Raw genomic sequence first — 12,157 nt, 5'->3', positions numbered from 1 at the left:
ATGCTCAAAAAGGGATCACAAGGGATGTACTTATTTCAGAATGTGAAAGGGATAACAAAAATGGTCTTTCCTCATTTCAAGCGCAAGCAACTATGATCAATAAACTTTGACCTCATCCAGTGTGATGGTTTGGTCTTTGCAAAGATGCATTTCATGGGTCATGAGTAACGAGTTCACTACATACCATTATTCATGCATTTAAAAACACATGATTCAAGAGTCATGGAGTAGGGTGTTTATTCATTTTTTTTTAATTTAGTCATCTCAATGATAGAGTTGCTTGGTTCACTTGTCATTCTACAAATAGAATGTTAAAACTATTTTTTTTTTGGATAAACATCAAATTATTTTCGGAATCAAAATGCAAGATCAATTTTTCAGAACTCTAATAGGAAAATGGATTTTTGGTAAAACAATAAAATCAATTAGGTCTATGAGATCATGCGAGGTTGTAAGGTTTTTTTTTTTTTTTTTTTTTGCAGGCACCTTCTTCAAACAAATGCAAAGAGAAATCATTGGCCCAATCTTATTTATTGATTTGATAAAGACTTATACATCATGGATAGTATTTCTTTACAGAATCTGAGTTCACAGGCCTAACTACGTCTTCCCCATCCATTCTTGTTAGCATCAACGCCCCTCCTGAAAATGCCTTCTTCACTATATATGGTCCTTCATAATTGGGCGCCCATTTACTGCGATCTTCTCCAGGTAGTGATAGAATTTTCCTCAATACCAAATCTCCTTCTTTGAACTCTCTTGGCCGAACTTTTCGGTCATATGCCTTGGCCATCCTTTTTTGATACAACTGGTGGTGAAAAATTGCTGCTAACCTTCTCTCGCTGATCATATTTAGCTGCTCGTATCGTATCCTGACCCACTCAGCTTCCTCAAGTCCAGATTCCATGAGGACCCTTAAAGAGGGAATTTCTACTTCCAATGGTACCACCGCCTCCATTCCATATACTAAAGAATATGGTGTAGCCCCGGTTGATGTTCTCACTGCTATTCGATACGCATGGAGAGCATAAGGAAGCCAATCATGCCAATCCTTGTAAGTAATCACCATTTTCTGAACAATCTTCTTTATATTTTTATTAGTAGCTTCTACGGCGTCGTTCATCTTAGGTCTGTAAGGGGACGAGTTGGAATGCTTGATCTTCCACTTTGTGCATAGCTCCGCTATCATCTTTCCATTGAAGTTTTGAGCATTATCAGTCACCACTCTCTCGGGTACACCGTATCTACAGATTAGATCTTTCTCGATGAATCGTTTGACCACTTTCTGAGTCACATGGGCATATGAGCAAGCCTCTACCCATTTAGTAAAGTAATCAATCGCTACAAGGATGAAACGATGTCCGTTACTGGCTTTTGGATTAATAGGCCCAATCACATCTACTCCCCACATTGCAAAGGGCCAAGGAGACACCATGTTAAATAAGGGCGCAGGAGGTGCATTGACTTTGTCGCTATAAACTTGACATTTGTGGCACCTTCAGACAAAATTTATGCAATCCTTCTCCATGGTCAGCCAAAAATAACCTGCTCTTTGCATCTGCCTAACCATCATGTGTCCGTTTGTGTGGGTAGCACAAATCCCTTCATGCACTTCTTGTAAGGCCTTATTGGCTTCCAGATCACCCAGACACCTCAGCAAAGTCCCATCAAATGACCTTTTATACAAAATCTCCCCATTTATGTAGTACTCCATGGCCATTCTTCTTAAGGTCCTTTTATCTACTTTCGAGGCTCCCGATGGGTACTCTTGATGCTGGATGAATCTTTTTATATCTGTGTACCATGGTTCTTTATCTGTTTCTTCTTCTATTGAATAACAATGAGAGGGAGAATTTCTGATCTTTATGCTTATAGGTTGAATCTTGGCACCACAATCAATTACAGCCATAGCAGCTAAAGTAGCTAACGCATCGGCAAACTGATTTTTGTCTCTCCCCAAATGAGTAAATTCTATTTCATCAAAGCTTTCAGCCAATTTGGAGAGGTATTCTTGGTATGGTCTCAAATTTTCATCCCTTGTCTGCCATTCCCCCTTTACCTGACAGATTATTAGCATTGAGTCTCCATATACCTCTAATTTCCCTACCTTCATCTCTAATGCAACTTCCAATCCGTGGATGCAAGCTTCATACTCAGCTGTGTTGTTTGTACAACTAAAGTGCAGCTTTACTGAGATAGGATATTGTTTTCCTTCTGGGGAAATTATCACAGCACCTGCCCCGTTGCCCGATACATTTACTGCACCGTTAAAATACATGGCCCACCAACTACTCTTCTCTTCCTTCTCCATTACTAGCACATCTTCATCAGGAAAGTCGAAGTTCAATGGTTCATAATCCTCAATAGCATTATCGGCTAAATGATCAGCAATTGCGCTTCCTTTTACTGATTTTCTTGTCATATAGATGATGTCATACTCAGCCAGCAGTACTTGCCATCTAGCTATTCTACTCGACATGTATGGCTTTTCAAAGATATACTTCAGTGGGTCCATTCTTGAGATCAACCAGGTAGTGTAGTATAACATATATTGCCGCAACCTCTTCGCACTCCACACCAAACTACAACATATCTTCTCTACCATACTGTAACGGGACTCACACTCGGTGAACTTTTTACTCAAATAGTAGATGGCTTGCTCCTTCCTTCCTGATTCATTCTGTTGCCCTAACACACAACCCATAGCCGATTCGGTCACAGTTAAATACAGGATGAGTGGCCTTCCGTGCACGGGCGGTACTAACAATGGTGGTTTTTGTAAGTACTGCTTGATCTTATCAAAAGCTTTTTGGCAATTTTCATCCCATGTCCCCGGATTCTTCTTTCGGAGTAATCGAAAAATTGGTTCACATGTGACTGTAAGTTGTGAGATAAAACGGGCAATATAGTTCAAACGCCCTAAAAAGCCTCGAACTTCTCTTTTAGTCTTTGGAGCGGGCATGTCTTGTATGGCTTTTACTTTGTCGGGGTCCACTTCTATGCCTTTATTACTTACCATAAATCCTAGTAATTTGCCTGATTTCACCCCGAATGTACACTTTGCAGGATTCAATTTCAACTTATATTTTCTCAACCTCTCGAACAATTTCCTCAGAGCTGGGATGTGACTTTCTTCATCTTTGGACTTTGCGATCATGTCATCCACGTAGACCTCAATTTCCTTGTGCATCATATCATGAAAAAGTGCTAACATTTCCCTTTGGTATGTTGCTCCTGCATTCTTTAATCCGAATGGCATCACCTTATAACAGTAAGTTCCCCATGGGGTGATAAATGTCGTCTTTCTCTTATCTGCTTCAGCCATTTTAATCTGATTATAACCGGAGAAACCATCCATAAAAGAGTAAGTGGAACTCTTAGCAGCATTGTCCACCAACACGTCTATATGAGGTAACGGGAAGTCATCTTTCGGGCTTGCCCTATTCAAATCCCGAAAATCCACGCACACCCTGATTTTGTTATCCTTCTTGGGAACCGCCACAATGTTAGACACCCATTCAGAATATTCTACTACTTCCAAGAAACCTGCATCCCACTGTCTTGTTATCTCTTCTTTTACCTTGAGCAATACATCAGGTCTTGTCCTTCTTAGCTTCTGTTTGACTGACCGGCAACCCTCAATCAAAGGTAACCTATGCACTACTATTTCAGTATCCAAACCGGGCATGTCAGCGTATGACCAGGCAAAAATATCCACATACTCCCGCAAAAGGGTGACCAACTCACTCCTCATATCTGTAGCGATCAACATCCCTATTTTCAACTCCTTTTTGTCATGTTCGGTACTTACATTTATCAATTCTAATTCCTCTCTTGCAGGCTCCCATGCATGTTCGGATTGTTTTATAAGCTTCTTGAACTCCTCAATGTCCTCTTCACCATCTTCCTCATCCATTGAAGTTATAGTTTTATTAGGCCAATTATTCTCAATGCAATGGGTTTGTAAGTTTATCGTCCCGCTTTCAGATTCCCTGAAAGCAGAAAGTGCCTTTGTTATGAGTGCATAATGGAAAAGGTGAAACTAGAAGGCATGATGAAGGGAAAAACAAAGCATGATCTCATTAAAACTTGAAATGATAGAAGGGCTCAAAACAAAATCTTGTTACCAATATCTTGAGCCACGATTATTGGCAACGCAAATTTATTCAAACAAAAATGCAGCAAAACATAAAAAGCAAGAAATCAATAAATGTTTACTTTTTAAAGATAATTGGGACTTCTTGAATTTCCCAATTGTTCAACTCTTCCCCTTCAGCTAATCTCCTCACAAACTCAGGTAGACCATCCTCTAGAGCACTCACAGTCAATTGGGGTAGTTCTTCATAGAGGCTCTCTTCATCTTCAAAACCTCCTTGGAGTTCTTGTTTGTTAATCTCTTCTAGATAGTGAATGGTAGCACCGCTAAATTCTTTACTCATCCTCTCAATTTCACCTTCAGCATTGATCACTTGTGCAGGTTGTGGGAATGTTATATGGATTGGAGGGATCTGGATTCGGCCCTCATTAGGCTCCCTTCCTTCGATTCGAGCCATTCTCCTTTCTCTTTTAAACTCAACCGCTCTCTTGAAATCTTCCTTCCTAGGCTTAAAACCTAAACCGAACCTCTGATCAGCACACTTCATCTTCATTACGTTGATCCTCTCCGGCATTCCTGTGGTAGGGTCATACCGAAATGGCAGTCTGTGCTTCAGAAAATATTTAGCAGCCATCCTTGCAGCCTCAGAAATCTCTGGTTTCTTTCGCATTGTATTCTCAAGTACCCATTCAGCATTTACTACTTCAAATGCATGCAGGTTTCCATCCTTACTTTCTTCAGCCTCTATATAAGGAATCGACACATTTCTCACCATAGTTAAAGCCTCTTCAGCCCTTACTGTCACCAAGTTCCCATTGATGATAAACTTAACCCGTTGGTGTAATGAGGATGCCACGTCTCGTGCTGCGTGGATCCAAGGTCTTCCTAACAACATGCTGTATGTGGGATGAATGTCCATCACTTGTAAAGTTACTTGGAATGGTTAGGGGCCAATTACAAGCTCAACATCGATATTTCCCATAATCGGCCTTGGCGAACCATCGTATGCTCTAGCCGTCATGGTACTTGGCTTCATATGAGAGACGTCAACTGGCATTTTATTAAGTACATGCTTTGGTAACACATTCAAAGCGGAACCATTATCTATCAGCACTTTGGCAATCACACAATCCTTGCATTTCACAGTGATATATAATGGCTTATTGTGGCCAGTTCCTTCATGATCTAGCTCATCATCTGTGAAATAGAGATAGTTAGTGGCTTGAATCCTTCCCACTAAATGTTCTATAGAATCCTGTCTGATATCTTGAGGAACATATGCTTCGTTAAGGACCTTCTGGAGAGTGTTTCTATGCAACTCTGAACTCAAAACTAATGATAATAGAGAGATTCTAGCGGGGGTCTTTTTCAACTGGTCCACCACACTGTATTCACTATGCTTCATTAGCTTCAAGAACTCGTTAGCCTCCTCATCGCTCACTGGTTTGTTGACCTCATCCATCTTGGCCAACTCTACCACATTCTTTCCTTTTGCCCTCCTTTGGTCTTCTAGCTCTTCAGGAGTATAGCACCTCCCACTTCAGGTTAACCCCCCAATTTCAGCATGAAAAGTAGGAGTCGGTCTTGTGGTATGAAAAGAATAACCATAACTGTGAGGCATGGCATTATAATTCCCATTAACTGTGCCCATAGGTCTAGCCAAAATCATTCTTGGGGGTCCTCCTACCGTTGGTTGATATCTACAGACTTCCACCTTTTTGTCGAAACCAGTCATGGTTCCTACTAGGTTTTCCTCTACTTTCACCCGAAACTCTTCACAAGAGTTTATATGGTGTCCCATATGCTGGTGATATTCACAATACTCACCCTCATGTTCTATGGCTTGCTTTTTGATGGGTGCCTTGAGGTACCCAGTTTGTTTTAACATTTCGTACAATCTCTCCATTGTCAACTTTAGAACATTTGTACCCCTCTTTACTTCTTCTAAAGCATTCACTCCTCCACTTCCAGAAGCATGGTGCGGTAGCGGGTTGGATTTTACGTTCGGAAAATCATCAAAGGAAATCCAACCAGCTTTGATGAGTTGGAGGATTCTCCTTTTGAAAGACACACAATTGTCAATATTATGGCCGATGATACCAGCATGGTACTCACATTTTTGGTCTGGTCGGTACCATTGAGGAAAAGGTGGTTGCAAGGGTGTTAAAGGAACAAGTGCTACTTGGCCAATGCTGAGCAATCTTTGATACATCTCACTAAGAGGTATGGGAAGTGGGGGCAGTTCTTCTTGGTTTGCAGGGAAGTTTCTGCGCGGGTGAAATGTGTTGTTTGGACGATACAGGATATTATGGGTATTTGTTTGGTTTTTTAGATAAGGCGAAGTGAAATTTATGTTGGATGTGGGAGGAGTGGTCATGAGTGGCTTAAAGTCGTGCTTTCTTCCCTTACCTTCACCTTCGACGTTGTGGACGTCAGCCTCCTTCCTGCGCCCAACAAAACCCTTTTTTTCACTTGGGTTTGTGATCCTACCCATTCGAATGGCTTGTTCGATTCGTTCAGCTATAACAACCAAATCAGAGAAGCTTTGTGCAGCACTTCCAACCAAGTACTCAAAGTACGGTGCTTTAAAAGTATTGGAGAACAAACCTATCATTTCCTTCTCCAATAGAGGCGGATTAACTTGTGCCGCCGTTTCGCGCCACCTTTGTGCATACTCCCTTACAGATTCCTTATGACCTTTCTCCAACGAATGCAAGCTTGATCTATCAGGGGCTATGTCTATATTGAATTTATATTGCCTAATAAAGGCATCAACTAGGTCTTTCCATCCCCTTACCTTGGTGTTGTCCAAACACATGTACCAAGTGAGAGCGACATCGCTCAAACTATCCTGGAAGAAATGGATCAACAACTTCTCATCTTGTACTACTTCAGCCATCTTATTGCAGTATGACTTAAGGTGGGTTATTGGACATTGAGTTCCAGTGTATTTGATGAATTCTGGCACCCTAAACTTCTTAGGAATGACTACGTTAGGTACCAAACACATCTCGACGACTTTCACCGGGTCATACAAATGATTTCCCTCAACTGCCCTCACCCTCTCCTCTAGGGCAACCAATTTCTCCAAACCTTCAGCTCCTATCATTTTGTCCTTGTGAGACCCCTCCAAGGTTAACTCATCAGCATGAGGAATCCCCATCGGGTATATAGGCTAAGCTGGGAAATGCGTAGCATATTGGGGCTCATGCGAAGATCCACTTGCCCCCATGTTTGGTAGGTTGAAGAATGTCGGAGGCGTCGGTGGTATCTGAGCGGTAAATGCTGGTTGGGAGGATGTCCCTTCTCCTGACTTAGATCTCAAGGCTTGTTCGAGTAAGCTAGTAAGCCTAGCGACATCTTCCTTCAGACCGTTCAACTCCTTCTGATATTGGGCATCCAACTGAGTTCTTTCTTCATTTTCCATTTTTTTCCGCAACCGTGTGTTATGAGTGTGTTTTAATGGGGGACCTATATTTCACCTGGCGTGCAGCATTATGACAGTTCATAAGTGTATGTTTAAAAAAATGCATGAATGTGAATGAAACATGTTGGGCATGGATTATTTCGTGGGATGGTGACATCATAAACCATTATTCTTTGGATGTGTGGTCAGATCTACATCTGATACTTATTGCAATGCCGAGAGGAGATCTGTTTAACCTTTTACCATCTGAGCTTTCAGCCTTGTATACACATTTTGAATAACAAATAAAGGTCTCCGCCTTTTTTTATTTAACCCATAAAAACTTTCATTACAACAAATGATTCATCTTAATCTATTACAGGAGGAAAGGCACTGCCTCTATTATCTATAGCTTTTAGAAACATGTCGGTGTTATTCATGCTCCTTCGATACTTCGCGATGTCCCCTCCAACTTGACGAGCCTCCACTCTTAGCCAATGAGCCTCGGCCGCAGCTCGGTCAATTTACTCTTGAAATTCCCTTATTCTTTCAGTATGGATCAGGTTATTTCTGGATATAGAATTATTAGCAGTATCTAATATTTGAATGTGACTCTCCATCATTTTCTGACTTTCTAGCAATTGCTCGGTCTTTGCTTCTCCCTTTGCCAACTTTGTCCTCAATGCTTTTGCTTCAATTTTAACACTATTGAGTTCAGTTCTCACATTCTGGGTGGCTTTGACTACCTTCTTAGTTTTAACCAACTCCAATTCAACATCTTTTAACTAGCTCTTGAGTTCTTTTATATCTGTTAAACGCTTGCTTGACACCGCTTGAGTTTTGATGGCCAATTCCTCCCAATAATGGGCCTTCTCCACCTGAAGCTTCTTCTCCTCATTGATGACTTTTTGGGATTCCAAGTCGTTCATTGCTTTCATCCAATCTCGGCCCAACGAGTCCCTTTCTTCCTCAACCAATTTCCTCATAGCTTTTTCTTCGGCTAATTTATGCTTCGATGATAATCTCAAATCTTCCTTCGTTTTAAGCTCGGCTTGCAATCGTTTTACTTGCTCTCTTAGTTCTTCTTCACAACTCACCCTCTTTCTTCGGGTGCCCACGGATTCTGAAATTTCTACCATGTCGGAGACTCTTCTGTCACGCCATTCGGGATACTTTTCACTAACTGTGGGATTCCTTGATCCATTCTCCTTCTTTATCAACAACAAAGAGTTCCAATCTTGCTTAATGCTTTCTAACATTTCCATGGCGGCCCCTTTATAGACCCCAGTAAATTGAGCTATGTCAATTGTCCTAGGAACACTTTGTATGCCCTCAAGCTGCCTTGCAACTAAAGCAGGTGCGTAACTGACGTATCCTGTTACTCCAATTAATGGTACCCAAGGTTTTTCTCCACAACTCATCAAGCTTGTCATATTCCTCTTCCAAGGAGCTTTCCAATTAAAAATGCTTAATGGAAGCCTTTGCAACTTTACTCTCCAATCATCCTCTGAAAAGCTCTCCCATTCTTTTGATACAAACAATTCGAGTGGCTTTTGGTCAAACCACCAGAAATTATTAAATATTGGCGTCTCCGTTTCTATATGGCTTACCAACCAGATGAATAGTAAAGGGACACAGCACCTCATGGAACCTTTACCCGTTTTCTTGCAATGACTAAGAGATAGGAAGGTTTCAGCCAAAATCGCAGCACATGGGTTGATCTTTGTCTTTTCATACTCCACAAACAAATTGGCAGCTTCTAAACTGATAATTCCCGTGGTAGAGGGACATAGAACTAAACCAAATATTCCCAAAGCCAATATTCTATGTTTTTCTAATTTAGCACTCGGGCTAGCTTTTTTAACAATCAGCAACTCCTCTAGTCGTTTCCATCTAAGACCCCCTGAGTTATCTTTCTCTCTATATGGTATTAGCTGAGGAATCCCTAGCAGTTTGGCAAGCTCATCCATGGTATCGTCAATTCTCTGGCGGAAGTACACTTTGTAGGCATATTCAGGGAATTCAGTCAACACACTATACTCTTCAATGGTAGGTGTCATGTCGACATTTCGGAAAGTAAAACAACGGTAATCAGGATCCCAAAAATGTATCATTGCTTTTACAACTGATGGCAAAACTGGCACCTTCAAAAGGTGCAAAATCCTCCCATACTTCATAGCAAATTCTGCTTCATCTATCTGATACTTAGTGAGTGAAAACAATCTGCTAGTGTCATTTATTATGCACCTGACATCTTTGAGTAGCGGTGTCCCACTGGTATTTGGTCTAGGGCAGTCTCCCTCGGTCATTTGCAAGGATTCAGATTCGAGTCCATACTCAACAGTGGTTACCTCTCGAATAACGGTCATTATGTCACCCGAAAGTCCTGTAATGAAAATGCTTTAAATGTTATGCTTATCTTAGTGAAATTATACAGGGACCAACCTAAAGAATATGTTCTAGTCATTAAATGTATCTGGGTAGTTTGGCTATCTAGTCTCAAAGGTCTTTCGCATGCTCAGTGATCGCCCTTGAAAGGTTGATATGAGGTTTACAAGCAGCGTGAAGATAGAGGCCCTGAGTAAAATCAGTTTGGCATATCAACCACTATCGAGCAAACAAATCATGCGAGAGTTGGATAGTTTCGCGAGCTTTACCCAGGCTAAAGCCATTGGGGTGCTGTTACTCCTCCACTTATCTTAAAGTTGATACCACATGTATATATATAAAAAACAAACTTGAATGATGTTCATATTAACATATATGCGTGATAAATATGAATAATTATGCATGCTAAAACAGTAAAAAGAACAAAAATAATAATAATAAAAATAAAATAAAATAAAATAAAATACACAAGAATACATAATAAATAATAATAAATAAATAAAACAAAAAAAAAACTTGATAAACACCAACAACACAAAAAAAAACATATTTAACAATAAGAAAACATCGCGGCGGCCCACAAAATAATTCTCGATTGTGGAAAAAGAACAGATTTCTGGCATCTTGTTCTTTTAGAAAAAAAAATGTCTTGTTTAAGGAGTCGCCACCTAGTATTATGGTCACTAGGAACCCTAACTGGTCAACAGAGATTCTATGGCTCGGGATTGGTTACGTAAAAGGAAAGATATTATCACCCCTTAAACGTTCTGCCTGAGGCAGACTGCATTGCTGATTTTGTCTTAAATTGCTAAACATTTATTCGCTTATGCTATGATGATTTGTTTATAATATTCCTGACTCTGGCGCCAGTGAATATTCGATCGCGAATAATTCCAACTCTGGCGTTGGTAAAAATTCATAGCTACCAAAAAAACAGTATATTTTCTTTTCTTTCCCTTTTTATTCTTGATTCTGATATCAGTGAATAAATTGATAAAAATATATTTTTTCTAAGACATGCAAAATTTTTATTTCTACACTTTCTATTTTTTTATTTTTTTATTTTTTTTGGGGCTGGGCCCAGCTCAGCCCACATGGGCTGGGCTAAGCCCAGCCTGCCCGGCCACTGGCCCAAACCAGTGGCCCGGCAGAGTTAATTAAACTGCACGCGTGAAGCAATTTCACGCGTGCAGCAACTGTGCGAAGGTAATTAAATTACCTTCGCACAGTTCTTACACTTGCACAATTCAAAACAAGAATGAAGAGAGAATGAGAACGGCTTACCTGCTTCTGGAGGTCGCGAGGAGGCTTGTAGCACGGTGATCTCGTTCTCGTCTGTGTACACCTGCCCCTTCTGTTTTTCTTTTGTTTTGGTGATGATGAAGGTCACGGCTTGCTGCTTGGGTTCTTCCTTTTTCTGATTTGCAGGGGGAATTGAGGAGACGGTGATGTTAATGTTGGTTTTTCTGGGTTTTTTTTGTTTGCGTTTTCTCTGTTTTTTTGTGTATTTTCTTTCTCTCTGTTTTGCTTGGTTTCTTCCCTCTGTCTTGCTCTGTTTTTCTCCTCCCAGTTTTTTCTTCTCCCCCGGTTCTGTCAGTCCCCTTCGCGAGGTCGCCTTTGCTCCGTTTTTATAGAACCAGCGGCAGCCTCGGTGGTAACGGCTGCCCCCCTCCTAAATGATCCGTAACCGACGCATTTGAATGAAGAAAACGTCTGCCATCATTGCCAACGGACGAAGAGCCTCTGCCTTTAATGGCAGAGCCGTTGCAGAGTAGAGAGACGGTGAACAGTCGTTGCAAAACGACCCCGTTTTGCTGGCTACGAATTTGGTCCTTGTGATTCTTCTAATTTTGCAATCAAACCCCTGCTTAAAATATAATTGGATCCTTACATTTCTGCGTGATTTTCAAGTTGGTCCTTGGATTTTAATTTTTGCAATTTGGACCCCAATTAAACCCCAAACTTTGCTATTTCTTCAATTAAGTCCCTGATTTCATTAATTTAATTAAATCCAAGTCCAATTAAGTCTCAAAACTTATCAATTCTCCAATTAAACCCTTAATTGGATTAATTAAATTAATTCCAAGCTCAATTAAGTCTGAAAACTTATCAATTCTCCAATTAAACCCTTAATTAGATTAATTAAATTAATTCTAAGCTCAATTAAGTCTCAAAACTTTATTAATTCTCCAATTAAACCCTTGATTGGATTAATTAGATTAATTCCAAAGTTTAATTAAACCCCAAAACTTCCAATCATGTTGTCC

General features: G+C 40.5%; 1 pseudogene; it reads right to left on the bottom strand.

The window, feature by feature from the left end:
- Positions 1-556: 556 nt before the first annotated feature.
- On the bottom strand, positions 557-7,259 carry LOC133703593 (uncharacterized; annotated as a pseudogene).
- Between the last annotated feature and the right edge of the window lie 4,898 nt (positions 7,260-12,157).

The sequence above is a fragment of the Populus nigra genome, chromosome 9, assembly GCF_951802175.1.
Source record: "Populus nigra chromosome 9, ddPopNigr1.1, whole genome shotgun sequence".
NCBI classification, from domain to species: Eukaryota; Viridiplantae; Streptophyta; class Magnoliopsida; order Malpighiales; family Salicaceae; genus Populus; species Populus nigra.
Note: the sequence above shows the minus strand (reverse complement) of the source record. Positions and strands in the feature narration are given on the sequence as shown.